The 12603-nt window shown below is 44.9% G+C and overlaps 21 non-coding genes across 21 annotated transcripts; all 21 read right to left on the bottom strand.

The window, feature by feature from the left end:
- Positions 1-291: 291 nt before the first annotated feature.
- LOC144400680 (U5 spliceosomal RNA) lies at positions 292-406 on the bottom strand. Its single transcript, XR_013462615.1, has one exon. It is a non-coding gene; the product is annotated as a U5 spliceosomal RNA (small nuclear RNA).
- Positions 407-848: 442 nt separating this feature from the next.
- Positions 849-1012, bottom strand: LOC144400185 (U1 spliceosomal RNA). The gene has a single exon (XR_013462123.1). It is a non-coding gene; the product is annotated as a U1 spliceosomal RNA (small nuclear RNA).
- Positions 1013-1288: 276 nt separating this feature from the next.
- LOC144400402 (U2 spliceosomal RNA) lies at positions 1289-1479 on the bottom strand. Its single transcript, XR_013462340.1, has one exon. It is a non-coding gene; the product is annotated as a U2 spliceosomal RNA (small nuclear RNA).
- A 602-nt stretch (positions 1480-2081) lies between these two features.
- LOC144400679 (U5 spliceosomal RNA) lies at positions 2082-2196 on the bottom strand. The gene has a single exon (XR_013462614.1). It is a non-coding gene; the product is annotated as a U5 spliceosomal RNA (small nuclear RNA).
- A 442-nt stretch (positions 2197-2638) lies between these two features.
- Positions 2639-2802, bottom strand: LOC144400184 (U1 spliceosomal RNA). The gene has a single exon (XR_013462122.1). It is a non-coding gene; the product is annotated as a U1 spliceosomal RNA (small nuclear RNA).
- Positions 2803-3078: 276 nt separating this feature from the next.
- LOC144400434 (U2 spliceosomal RNA) lies at positions 3079-3269 on the bottom strand. Its single transcript, XR_013462372.1, has one exon. It is a non-coding gene; the product is annotated as a U2 spliceosomal RNA (small nuclear RNA).
- Positions 3270-3871: 602 nt separating this feature from the next.
- LOC144400731 (U5 spliceosomal RNA) lies at positions 3872-3986 on the bottom strand. The gene has a single exon (XR_013462666.1). It is a non-coding gene; the product is annotated as a U5 spliceosomal RNA (small nuclear RNA).
- A 442-nt stretch (positions 3987-4428) lies between these two features.
- LOC144400183 (U1 spliceosomal RNA) lies at positions 4429-4592 on the bottom strand. The gene has a single exon (XR_013462121.1). It is a non-coding gene; the product is annotated as a U1 spliceosomal RNA (small nuclear RNA).
- A 276-nt stretch (positions 4593-4868) lies between these two features.
- LOC144400401 (U2 spliceosomal RNA) lies at positions 4869-5059 on the bottom strand. Its single transcript, XR_013462339.1, has one exon. It is a non-coding gene; the product is annotated as a U2 spliceosomal RNA (small nuclear RNA).
- A 602-nt stretch (positions 5060-5661) lies between these two features.
- On the bottom strand, positions 5662-5776 carry LOC144400678 (U5 spliceosomal RNA). Its single transcript, XR_013462613.1, has one exon. It is a non-coding gene; the product is annotated as a U5 spliceosomal RNA (small nuclear RNA).
- Positions 5777-6218: 442 nt separating this feature from the next.
- Positions 6219-6382, bottom strand: LOC144400182 (U1 spliceosomal RNA). The gene has a single exon (XR_013462120.1). It is a non-coding gene; the product is annotated as a U1 spliceosomal RNA (small nuclear RNA).
- Positions 6383-6658: 276 nt separating this feature from the next.
- Positions 6659-6849, bottom strand: LOC144400399 (U2 spliceosomal RNA). The gene has a single exon (XR_013462337.1). It is a non-coding gene; the product is annotated as a U2 spliceosomal RNA (small nuclear RNA).
- A 600-nt stretch (positions 6850-7449) lies between these two features.
- LOC144400730 (U5 spliceosomal RNA) lies at positions 7450-7566 on the bottom strand. The gene has a single exon (XR_013462665.1). It is a non-coding gene; the product is annotated as a U5 spliceosomal RNA (small nuclear RNA).
- Positions 7567-8008: 442 nt separating this feature from the next.
- LOC144400181 (U1 spliceosomal RNA) lies at positions 8009-8172 on the bottom strand. Its single transcript, XR_013462119.1, has one exon. It is a non-coding gene; the product is annotated as a U1 spliceosomal RNA (small nuclear RNA).
- A 276-nt stretch (positions 8173-8448) lies between these two features.
- On the bottom strand, positions 8449-8639 carry LOC144400398 (U2 spliceosomal RNA). The gene has a single exon (XR_013462336.1). It is a non-coding gene; the product is annotated as a U2 spliceosomal RNA (small nuclear RNA).
- A 602-nt stretch (positions 8640-9241) lies between these two features.
- On the bottom strand, positions 9242-9356 carry LOC144400677 (U5 spliceosomal RNA). Its single transcript, XR_013462612.1, has one exon. It is a non-coding gene; the product is annotated as a U5 spliceosomal RNA (small nuclear RNA).
- A 442-nt stretch (positions 9357-9798) lies between these two features.
- Positions 9799-9962, bottom strand: LOC144400180 (U1 spliceosomal RNA). Its single transcript, XR_013462118.1, has one exon. It is a non-coding gene; the product is annotated as a U1 spliceosomal RNA (small nuclear RNA).
- Positions 9963-10238: 276 nt separating this feature from the next.
- On the bottom strand, positions 10239-10429 carry LOC144400337 (U2 spliceosomal RNA). Its single transcript, XR_013462275.1, has one exon. It is a non-coding gene; the product is annotated as a U2 spliceosomal RNA (small nuclear RNA).
- Positions 10430-11031: 602 nt separating this feature from the next.
- On the bottom strand, positions 11032-11146 carry LOC144400676 (U5 spliceosomal RNA). Its single transcript, XR_013462611.1, has one exon. It is a non-coding gene; the product is annotated as a U5 spliceosomal RNA (small nuclear RNA).
- A 442-nt stretch (positions 11147-11588) lies between these two features.
- Positions 11589-11752, bottom strand: LOC144400179 (U1 spliceosomal RNA). Its single transcript, XR_013462117.1, has one exon. It is a non-coding gene; the product is annotated as a U1 spliceosomal RNA (small nuclear RNA).
- A 276-nt stretch (positions 11753-12028) lies between these two features.
- LOC144400397 (U2 spliceosomal RNA) lies at positions 12029-12219 on the bottom strand. Its single transcript, XR_013462335.1, has one exon. It is a non-coding gene; the product is annotated as a U2 spliceosomal RNA (small nuclear RNA).
- Positions 12220-12603: the final 384 nt, after the last annotated feature.

Below are 12603 nucleotides of genomic sequence, written 5' to 3'. Positions count from 1 at the left end.
GGCTCCACTAGTGACTCCAGTGATGATTCCTGCTGAAAATCTTGTTGATTTCACAATGAATTCAGACAGTGATTTGCTGATTTGAGACGTGCTCCACCGGAGACTCCAGTAAAGTGACCATTAATCCCTGTAAAATCCTGCTGAAATCTGGTTGATTTCACTTTGGATTCAGACAGTGATTTGAGACTTGCTGCACTAGTGACTCCAGTGATAAGTAAACACAACTTTGTTTGTGCTCCATTGTCAGGAGCCTCTGTCCAACTACTTTTCTTTTCACACAAGTACATGAGGCTCAGCCAATTGGCAGAGCCTGCCAAAAATATGGTCAACTCATTGTTGTTCCTCTCCACGGAAGTCTTTAGTAAAAGGCGAAAGACTTATGCGTATTGAAGAGAAACCAAAGTCAGTTGCGGAATCAGGTGGCAGGCAGCCTTATATCCCAGTCGCAACAGTGATCCCTCTTGTGGTTGGGACTGGTTGAGCTGCGGTTGTCCAATGCCAAACCCATTCCCCAGCACCAGCCATCAAAAACTCATTGATTTGTTTACAAGCAAAAGTGTAAAGTCCTGCTGAAATGTGCTTGATTTCACTTTGGATTCAGACAGTGATTTGCTGATTTGAGACGTGCTCCACTGGAGACTCCAGCGCAGTGATGATTAATGCTGAAATCTGGTTGATTTCACTTTGGATTCAGACAGTGATTTGCTGATTGTAGACTCCCTCCACCGGAGACTCCAGTGCAGTGGTGATTAATCCGTGTAAAATCCTGCTGAAATGTGGTTGATTTCACTAGGGATTCAGACAGTGATGATTAAACGGGACACCTGGTTTTTCTTTGACTTCAATATCAGGGGAGAGCGCGAACGCAGTCCCCCACTACCACAAATTATGCAGTCGAGATTCCCACATTTGGGGAATTCGCAGTGGTCAGCACAGTCGCAGTGCAATGACTGAGCCTCGCCCTGGGTGAACCACCTTCTTGATCATGGTATCTCCCCTGCCAGGTAAGTATGAGTTGGTGGTGACAGAGGCAGGGACGGTATTCCCAGTCACAGCATTTGTGGTGACGGTTCGCAGATGGCACCGTCCTCACAGATCGGTGAAGTTAAAATCAGTGATTTGAGACTTGCAAAACAAAGGCACTATTGATGAGTAAGCATAAGTCACTTGCCAAAAGCCTCAGTCTTAAAAACTATGTGGAGGTGAGACTTGTTTTACTCAAAGCAGAAATCATTTCCAACACCACACCACTGATTCAGGTTACCCTTTCTTTTATTTTCCACAATTTAAAGGGTGCACCGTTCCCGGAGGTGCTGCAATACCGGGCCGATGCTTGGAGTGAACGGAGCAAGCCCCTTTTTCATCTCCCAGAGCTAAAAATCGGCTTAATATGTAGTCCTCGTATAGAGGACATATCAGATATTAAACTGATAAGAACAGATACTACACTTGATCTTAGCCAAAAGGCCGAGAAGCGATAACACCAAACTGTTTGTTTGCAGACCCAACGTACCAGCACATATCTCAATTGTCGCGGTGCGGTTCTTTCAACTGGGCGTAGCAGTCGCTTGCTACTTAACAACCCACTCCCCACGCTGCCCCCGTCCTCAAAAAAGCTAAAATCATTGATTTGTTTACAAGCAAAAGTGTAAACTCCTGCTGAAATCTGGTTGATTTCACTGTTGTTTCAGACACTAGAGACTCCAGTGATGATTAATCACTGTAAAGTCCTGCTGAAAATCTTGTTGATTTCACAATGGATTCAGACAGAGATTTGAGACTTGCTGCAAGGCTCCACTAGTGACTCCAGTGATGATTCCTGCTGAAAATCTTGTTGATTTCACAATGAATTCAGACAGTGATTTGCTGATTTGAGACGTGCTCCACCGGAGACTCCAGTAAAGTGACCATTAATCCCTGTAAAATCCTGCTGAAATCTGGTTGATTTCACTTTGGATTCAGACAGTGATTTGAGACTTGCTGCACTAGTGACTCCAGTGATAAGTAAACACAACTTTGTTTGTGCTCCATTGTCAGGAGCCTCTGTCCAACTACTTTTCTTTTCACACAAGTACATGAGGCTCAGCCAATTGGCAGAGCCTGCCAAAAATATGGTCAACTCATTGTTGTTCCTCTCCACGGAAGTCTTTAGTAAAAGGCGAAAGACTTATGCGTATTGAAGAGAAACCAAAGTCAGTTGCGGAATCAGGTGGCAGGCAGCCTTATATCCCAGTCGCAACAGTGATCCCTCTTGTGGTTGGGACTGGTTGAGCTGCGGTTGTCCAATGCCAAACCCATTCCCCAGCACCAGCCATCAAAAACTCATTGATTTGTTTACAAGCAAAAGTGTAAAGTCCTGCTGAAATGTGCTTGATTTCACTTTGGATTCAGACAGTGATTTGCTGATTTGAGACGTGCTCCACTGGAGACTCCAGCGCAGTGATGATTAATGCTGAAATCTGGTTGATTTCACTTTGGATTCAGACAGTGATTTGCTGATTGTAGACTCCCTCCACCGGAGACTCCAGTGCAGTGGTGATTAATCCGTGTAAAATCCTGCTGAAATGTGGTTGATTTCACTAGGGATTCAGACAGTGATGATTAAACGGGACACCTGGTTTTTCTTTGACTTCAATATCAGGGGAGAGCGCGAACGCAGTCCCCCACTACCACAAATTATGCAGTCGAGATTCCCACATTTGGGGAATTCGCAGTGGTCAGCACAGTCGCAGTGCAATGACTGAGCCTCGCCCTGGGTGAACCACCTTCTTGATCATGGTATCTCCCCTGCCAGGTAAGTATGAGTTGGTGGTGACAGAGGCAGGGACGGTATTCCCAGTCACAGCATTTGTGGTGACGGTTCGCAGATGGCACCGTCCTCACAGATCGGTGAAGTTAAAATCAGTGATTTGAGACTTGCAAAACAAAGGCACTATTGATGAGTAAGCATAAGTCACTTGCCAAAAGCCTCAGTCTTAAAAACTATGTGGAGGTGAGACTTGTTTTACTCAAAGCAGAAATCATTTCCAACACCACACCACTGATTCAGGTTACCCTTTCTTTTAATTTCCACAATTTAAAGGGTGCACCGTTCCCCGAGGTGCTGCAATACCGGGCCGATGCTTGGAGTGAACGGAGCAAGCCCCTTTTTCATCTCCCAGAGCTAAAAATCGGCTTAATATGTAGTCCTCGTATAGAGGACATATCAGATATTAAACTGATAAGAACAGATACTACACTTGATCTTAGCCAAAAGGCCGAGAAGCGATAACACCAAACTGTTTGTTTGCAGACCCAACGTACCAGCACATATCTCAATTGTCGCGGTGCGGTTCTTTCAACTGGGCGTAGCAGTCGCTTGCTACTTAACAACCCACTCCCCACGCTGCCCCCGTCCTCAAAAAAGCTAAAATCATTGATTTGTTTACAAGCAAAAGTGTAAACTCCTGCTGAAATCTGGTTGATTTCACTGTTGTTTCAGACACTAGAGACTCCAGTGATGATTAATCACTGTAAAGTCCTGCTGAAAATCTTGTTGATTTCACAATGGATTCAGACAGAGATTTGAGACTTGCTGCAAGGCTCCACTAGTGACTCCAGTGATGATTCCTGCTGAAAATCTTGTTGATTTCACAATGAATTCAGACAGTGATTTGCTGATTTGAGACGTGCTCCACCGGAGACTCCAGTAAAGTGACCATTAATCCCTGTAAAATCCTGCTGAAATCTGGTTGATTTCACTTTGGATTCAGACAGTGATTTGAGACTTGCTGCACTAGTGACTCCAGTGATAAGTAAACACAACTTTGTTTGTGCTCCATTGTCAGGAGCCTCTGTCCAACTACTTTTCTTTTCACACAAGTACATGAGGCTCAGCCAATTGGCAGAGCCTGCCAAAAATATGGTCAACTCATTGTTGTTCCTCTCCACAGAAGTCTTTAGTAAAAGGCGAAAGACTTATGCGTATTGAAGAGAAACCAAAGTCAGTTGCGGAATCAGGTGGCAGGCAGCCTTATATCCCAGTCGCAACAGTGATCCCTCTTGTGGTTGGGACTGGTTGAGCTGCGGTTGTCCAATGCCAAACCCATTCCCCAGCACCAGCCATCAAAAACTCATTGATTTGTTTACAAGCAAAAGTGTAAAGTCCTGCTGAAATGTGCTTGATTTCACTTTGGATTCAGACAGTGATTTGCTGATTTGAGACGTGCTCCACTGGAGACTCCAGCGCAGTGATGATTAATGCTGAAATCTGGTTGATTTCACTTTGGATTCAGACAGTGATTTGCTGATTGTAGACTCCCTCCACCGGAGACTCCAGTGCAGTGGTGATTAATCCGTGTAAAATCCTGCTGAAATGTGGTTGATTTCACTAGGGATTCAGACAGTGATGATTAAACGGGACACCTGGTTTTTCTTTGACTTCAATATCAGGGGAGAGCGCGAACGCAGTCCCCCACTACCACAAATTATGCAGTCGAGATTCCCACATTTGGGGAATTCGCAGTGGTCAGCACAGTCGCAGTGCAATGACTGAGCCTCGCCCTGGGTGAACCACCTTCTTGATCATGGTATCTCCCCTGCCAGGTAAGTATGAGTTGGTGGTGACAGAGGCAGGGACGGTATTCCCAGTCACAGCATTTGTGGTGACGGTTCGCAGATGGCACCGTCCTCACAGATCGGTGAAGTTAAAATCAGTGATTTGAGACTTGCAAAACAAAGGCACTATTGATGAGTAAGCATAAGTCACTTGCCAAAAGCCTCAGTCTTAAAAACTATGTGGAGGTGAGACTTGTTTTACTCAAAGCAGAAATCATTTCCAACACCACACCACTGATTCAGGTTACCCTTTCTTTTATTTTCCACAATTTAAAGGGTGCACCGTTCCCGGAGGTGCTGCAATACCGGGCCGATGCTTGGAGTGAACGGAGCAAGCCCCTTTTTCATCTCCCAGAGCTAAAAATCGGCTTAATATGTAGTCCTCGTATAGAGGACATATCAGATATTAAACTGATAAGAACAGATACTACACTTGATCTTAGCCAAAAGGCCGAGAAGCGATAACACCAAACTGTTTGTTTGCAGACCCAACGTACCAGCACATATCTCAATTGTCGCGGTGCGGTTCTTTCAACTGGGCGTAGCAGTCGCTTGCTACTTAACAACCCACTCCCCACGCTGCCCCCGTCCTCAAAAAAGCTAAAATCATTGATTTGTTTACAAGCAAAAGTGTAAACTCCTGCTGAAATCTGGTTGATTTCACTGTTGTTTCAGACACTAGAGACTCCAGTGATGATTAATCACTGTAAAGTCCTGCTGAAAATCTTGTTGATTTCACAATGGATTCAGACAGAGATTTGAGACTTGCTGCAAGGCTCCACTAGTGACTCCAGTGATGATTCCTGCTGAAAATCTTGTTGATTTCACAATGAATTCAGACAGTGATTTGCTGATTTGAGACGTGCTCCACCGGAGACTCCAGTAAAGTGACCATTAATCCCTGTAAAATCCTGCTGAAATCTGGTTGATTTCACTTTGGATTCAGACAGTGATTTGAGACTTGCTGCACTAGTGACTCCAGTGATAAGTAAACACAACTTTGTTTGTGCTCCATTGTCAGGAGCCTCTGTCCAACTACTTTTCTTTTCACACAAGTACATGAGGCTCAGCCAATTGGCAGAGCCTGCCAAAAATATGGTCAACTCATTGTTGTTCCTCTCCACGGAAGTCTTTAGTAAAAGGCGAAAGACTTATGCGTATTGAAGAGAAACCAAAGTCAGTTGCGGAATCAGGTGGCAGGCAGCCTTATATCCCAGTCGCAACAGTGATCCCTCTTGTGGTTGGGACTGGTTGAGCTGCGGTTGTCCAATGCCAAACCCATTCCCCAGCACCAGCCATCAAAAACTCATTGATTTGTTTACAAGCAAAAGTGTAAAGTCCTGCTGAAATGTGCTTGATTTCACTTTGGATTCAGACAGTGATTTGCTGATTTGAGACGTGCTCCACTGGAGACTCCAGCGCAGTGATGATTAATGCTGAAATCTGGTTGATTTCACTTTGGATTCAGACAGTGATTTGCTGATTGTAGACTCCCTCCACCGGAGACTCCAGTGCAGTGGTGATTAATCCGTGTAAAATCCTGCTGAAATGTGGTTGATTTCACTAGGGATTCAGACAGTGATGATTAAACGGGACACCTGGTTTTTCTTTGACTTCAATATCAGGGGAGAGCGCGAACGCAGTCCCCCACTACCACAAATTATGCAGTCGAGATTCCCACATTTGGGGAATTCGCAGTGGTCAGCACAGTCGCAGTGCAATGACTGAGCCTCGCCCTGGGTGAACCACCTTCTTGATCATGGTATCTCCCCTGCCAGGTAAGTATGAGTTGGTGGTGACAGAGGCAGGGACGGTATTCCCAGTCACAGCATTTGTGGTGACGGTTCGCAGATGGCACCGTCCTCACAGATCGGTGAAGTTAAAATCAGTGATTTGAGACTTGCAAAACAAAGGCACTATTGATGAGTAAGCATAAGTCACTTGCCAAAAGCCTCAGTCTTAAAAACTATGTGGAGGTGAGACTTGTTTTACTCAAAGCAGAAATCATTTCCAACACCACACCACTGATTCAGGTTACCCTTTCTTTTATTTTCCACAATTTAAAGGGTGCACCGTTCCCGGAGGTGCTGCAATACCGGGCCGATGCTTGGAGTGAACGGAGCAAGCCCCTTTTTCATCTCCCAGAGCTAAAAATCGGCTTAATATGTAGTCCTCGTATAGAGGACATATCAGATATTAAACTGATAAGAACAGATACTACACTTGATCTTAGCCAAAAGGCCGAGAAGCGATAACACCAAACTGTTTGTTTGCAGACCCAACGTACCAGCACATATCTCAATTGTCGCGGTGCGGTTCTTTCAACTGGGCGTAGCAGTCGCTTGCTACTTAACAACCCACTCCCCACGCTGCCCCCGTCCTCAAAAAAGCTAAAATCATTGATTTGTTTACAAGCAAAAGTGTAAACTCCTGCTGAAATCTGGTTGATTTCACTGTTGTTTCAGACACTAGAGACTCCAGTGATGATTAATCACTGTAAAGTCCTGCTGAAAATCTTGTTGATTTCACAATGGATTCAGACAGAGATTTGAGACTTGCTGCAAGGCTCCACTAGTGACTCCAGTGATGATTCCTGCTGAAAATCTTGTTGATTTCACAATGAATTCAGACAGTGATTTGCTGATTTGAGACGTGCTCCACCGGAGACTCCAGTAAAGTGACCATTAATCCCTGTAAAATCCTGCTGAAATCTGGTTGATTTCACTTTGGATTCAGACAGTGATTTGAGACTTGCTGCACTAGTGACTCCAGTGATAAGTAAACACAACTTTGTTTGTGCTCCATTGTCAGGAGCCTCTGTCCAACTACTTTTCTTTTCACACAAGTACATGAGGCTCAGCCAATTGCCAGAGCCTGCCAAAAATATGGTCAACTCATTGTTGTTCCTCTCCACGGAAGTCTTTAGTAAAAGGCGAAAGACTTATGCGTATTGAAGAGAAACCAAAGTCAGTTGCGGAATCAGGTGGCAGGCAGCCTTATATCCCAGTCGCAACAGTGATCCCTCTTGTGGTTGGGACTGGTTGAGCTGCGGTTGTCCAATGCCAAACCCATTCCCCAGCACCAGCCATCAAAAACTCATTGATTTGTTTACAAGCAAAAGTGTAAAGTCCTGCTGAAATGTGCTTGATTTCACTTTGGATTCAGACAGTGATTTGCTGATTTGAGACGTGCTCCACTGGAGACTCCAGCGCAGTGATGATTAATGCTGAAATCTGGTTGATTTCACTTTGGATTCAGACAGTGATTTGCTGATTGTAGACTCCCTCCACCGGAGACTCCAGTGCAGTGGTGATTAATCCGTGTAAAATCCTGCTGAAATGTGGTTGATTTCACTAGGGATTCAGACAGTGATGATTAAACGGGACACCTGGTTTTTCTTTGACTTCAATATCAGGGGAGAGCGCGAACGCAGTCCCCCACTACCACAAATTATGCAGTCGAGATTCCCACATTTGGGGAATTCGCAGTGGTCAGCACAGTCGCAGTGCAATGACTGAGCCTCGCCCTGGGTGAACCACCTTCTTGATCATGGTATCTCCCCTGCCAGGTAAGTATGAGTTGGTGGTGACAGAGGCAGGGACGGTATTCCCAGTCACAGCATTTGTGGTGACGGTTCGCAGATGGCACCGTCCTCACAGATCGGTGAAGTTAAAATCAGTGATTTGAGACTTGCAAAACAAAGGCACTATTGATGAGTAAGCATAAGTCACTTGCCAAAAGCCTCAGTCTTAAAAACTATGTGGAGGTGAGACTTGTTTTACTCAAAGCAGAAATCATTTCCAACACCACACCACTGATTCAGGTTACCCTTTCTTTTATTTTCCACAATTTAAAGGGTGCACCGTTCCCGGAGGTGCTGCAATACCGGGCCGATGCTTGGAGTGAACGGAGCAAGCCCCTTTTTCATCTCCCAGAGCTAAAAATCGGCTTAATATGTAGTCCTCGTATAGAGGACATATCAGATATTAAACTGATAAGAACAGATACTACACTTGATCTTAGCCAAAAGGCCGAGAAGCGATAACACCAAACTGTTTGTTTGCAGACCCAACGTACCAGCACATATCTCAATTGTCGCGGTGCGGTTCTTTCAACTGGGCGTAGCAGTCGCTTGCTACTTAACAACCCACTCCCCACGCTGCCCCCGTCCTCAAAAAAGCTAAAATCATTGATTTGTTTACAAGCAAAAGTGTAAACTCCTGCTGAAATCTGGTTGATTTCACTGTTGTTTCAGACACTAGAGACTCCAGTGATGATTAATCACTGTAAAGTCCTGCTGAAAATCTTGTTGATTTCACAATGGATTCAGACAGAGATTTGAGACTTGCTGCAAGGCTCCACTAGTGACTCCAGTGATGATTCCTGCTGAAAATCTTGTTGATTTCACAATGAATTCAGACAGTGATTTGCTGATTTGAGACGTGCTCCACCGGAGACTCCAGTAAAGTGACCATTAATCCCTGTAAAATCCTGCTGAAATCTGGTTGATTTCACTTTGGATTCAGACAGTGATTTGAGACTTGCTGCACTAGTGACTCCAGTGATAAGTAAACACAACTTTGTTTGTGCTCCATTGTCAGGAGCCTCTGTCCAACTACTTTTCTTTTCACACAAGTACATGAGGCTCAGCCAATTGGCAGAGCCTGCCAAAAATATGGTCAACTCATTGTTGTTCCTCTCCACGGAAGTCTTTAGTAAAAGGCGAAAGACTTATGCGTATTGAAGAGAAACCAAAGTCAGTTGCGGAATCAGGTGGCAGGCAGCCTTATATCCCAGTCGCAACAGTGATCCCTCTTGTGGTTGGGACTGGTTGAGCTGCGGTTGTCCAATGCCAAACCCATTCCCCAGCACCAGCCATCAAAAACTCATTGATTTGTTTACAAGCAAAAGTGTAAAGTCCTGCTGAAATGTGCTTGATTTCACTTTGGATTCAGACAGTGATTTGCTGATTTGAGACGTGCTCCACTGGAGACTCCAGCGCAGTGATGATTAATGCTGAAATCTGGTTGATTTCACTTTGGATTCAGACAGTGATTTGCTGATTGTAGACTCCCTCCACCGGAGACTCCAGTGCAGTGGTGATTAATCCGTGTAAAATCCTGCTGAAATGTGGTTGATTTCACTAGGGATTCAGACAGTGATGATTAAACGGGACACCTGGTTTTTCTTTGACTTCAATATCAGGGGAGAGCGCGAACGCAGTCCCCCACTACCACAAATTATGCAGTCGAGATTCCCACATTTGGGGAATTCGCAGTGGTCAGCACAGTCGCAGTGCAATGACTGAGCCTCGCCCTGGGTGAACCACCTTCTTGATCATGGTATCTCCCCTGCCAGGTAAGTATGAGTTGGTGGTGACAGAGGCAGGGACGGTATTCCCAGTCACAGCATTTGTGGTGACGGTTCGCAGATGGCACCGTCCTCACAGATCGGTGAAGTTAAAATCAGTGATTTGAGACTTGCAAAACAAAGGCACTATTGATGAGTAAGCATAAGTCACTTGCCAAAAGCCTCAGTCTTAAAAACTATGTGGAGGTGAGACTTGTTTTACTCAAAGCAGAAATCATTTCCAACACCACACCACTGATTCAGGTTACCCTTTCTTTTATTTTCCACAATTTAAAGGGTGCACCGTTCCCGGAGGTGCTGCAATACCGGGTCGATGCTTGGAGTGAACGGAGCAAGCCCCTTTTTCATCTCCCAGAGCTAAAAATCGGCTTAATATGTAGTCCTCGTATAGAGGACATATCAGATATTAAACTGATAAGAACAGATACTACACTTGATCTTAGCCAAAAGGCCGAGAAGCGATAACACCAAACTGTTTGTTTGCAGACCCAACGTACCAGCACATATCTCAATTGTCGCGGTGCGGTTCTTTCAACTGGGCGTAGCAGTCGCTTGCTACTTAACAACCCACTCCCCACGCTGCCCCCGTCCTCAAAAAAGCTAAAATCATTGATTTGTTTACAAGCAAAAGTGTAAACTCCTGCTGAAATCTGGTTGATTTCACTGTTGTTTCAGACACTAGAGACTCCAGTGATGATTAATCACTGTAAAGTCCTGCTGAAAATCTTGTTGATTTCACAATGGATTCAGACAGAGATTTGAGACTTGCTGCAAGGCTCCACTAGTGACTCCAGTGATGATTCCTGCTGAAAATCTTGTTGATTTCACAATGAATTCAGACAGTGATTTGCTGATTTGAGACGTGCTCCACCGGAGACTCCAGTAAAGTGACCATTAATCCCTGTAAAATCCTGCTGAAATCTGGTTGATTTCACTTTGGATTCAGACAGTGATTTGAGACTTGCTGCACTAGTGACTCCAGTGATAAGTAAACACAACTTTGTTTGTGCTCCATTGTCAGGAGCCTCTGTCCAACTACTTTTCTTTTCACACAAGTACATGAGGCTCAGCCAATTGGCAGAGCCTGCCAAAAATATGGTCAACTCATTGTTGTTCCTCTCCACGGAAGTCTTTAGTAAAAGGCGAAAGACTTATGCGTATTGAAGAGAAACCAAAGTCAGTTGCGGAATCAGGTGGCAGGCAGCCTTATATCCCAGTCGCAACAGTGATCCCTCTTGTGGTTGGGACTGGTTGAGCTGCGGTTGTCCAATGCCAAACCCATTCCCCAGCACCAGCCATCAAAAACTCATTGATTTGTTTACAAGCAAAAGTGTAAAGTCCTGCTGAAATGTGCTTGATTTCACTTTGGATTCAGACAGTGATTTGCTGATTTGAGACGTGCTCCACTGGAGACTCCAGCGCAGTGATGATTAATGCTGAAATCTGGTTGATTTCACTTTGGATTCAGACAGTGATTTGCTGATTGTAGACTCCCTCCACCGGAGACTCCAGTGCAGTGGTGATTAATCCGTGTAAAATCCTGCTGAAATGTGGTTGATTTCACTAGGGATTCAGACAGTGATGATTAAACGGGACACCTGGTTTTTCTTTGACTTCAATATCAGGGGAGAGCGCGAACGCAGTCCCCCACTACCACAAATTATGCAGTCGAGATTCCCACATTTGGGGAATTCGCAGTGGTCAGCACAGTCGCAGTGCAATGACTGAGCCTCGCCCTGGGTGAACCACCTTCTTGATCATGGTATCTCCCCTGCCAGGTAAGTATGAGTTGGTGGTGACAGAGGCAGGGACGGTATTCCCAGTCACAGCATTTGTGGTGACGGTTCGCAGATGGCACCGTCCTCACAGATCGGTGAAGTTAAAATCAGTGATTTGAGACTTGCAAAACAAAGGCACTATTGATGAGTAAGCATAAGTCACTTGCCAAAAGCCTCAGTCTTAAAAACTATGTGGAGGTGAGACTTGTTTTACTCAAAGCAGAAATCATTTCCAACACCACACCACTGATTCAGGTTACCCTTTCTTTTATTTTCCACAATTTAAAGGGTGCACCGTTCCCGGAGGTGCTGCAATACCGGGCCGATGCTTGGAGTGAACGGAGCAAGCCCCTTTTTCATCTCCCAGAGCTAAAAATCGGCTTAATATGTAGTCCTCGTATAGAGGACATATCAGATATTAAACTGATAAGAACAGATACTACACTTGATCTTAGCCAAAAGGCCGAGAAGCGATAACACCAAACTGTTTGTTTGCAGACCCAACGTACCAGCACATATCTCAATTGTCGCGGTGCGGTTCTTTCAACTGGGCGTAGCAGTCGCTTGCTACTTAACAACCCACTCCCCACGCTGCCCCCGTCCTCAAAAAAGCTAAAATCATTGATTTGTTTACAAGCAAAAGTGTAAACTCCTGCTGAAATCTGGTTGATTTCACTGTTGTTTCAGACACTAGAGACTCCAGTGATGATTAATCACTGTAAAGTCCTGCTGAAAATCTTGTTGATTTCACAATGGATTCAGACAGAGATTTGAGACTTGCTGCAAGGCTCCACTAGTGACTCCAGTGATGATTCCTGCTGAAAATCTTGTTGATTTCACAATGAATTCAGACAGTGAT

This window comes from Gasterosteus aculeatus, chromosome 2 (genome assembly GCF_964276395.1).
Source record: "Gasterosteus aculeatus chromosome 2, fGasAcu3.hap1.1, whole genome shotgun sequence".
Lineage (NCBI taxonomy): Eukaryota > Metazoa > Chordata > Actinopteri > Perciformes > Gasterosteidae > Gasterosteus > Gasterosteus aculeatus.
This window is presented reverse-complemented; position numbering and strand designations above follow the sequence as displayed.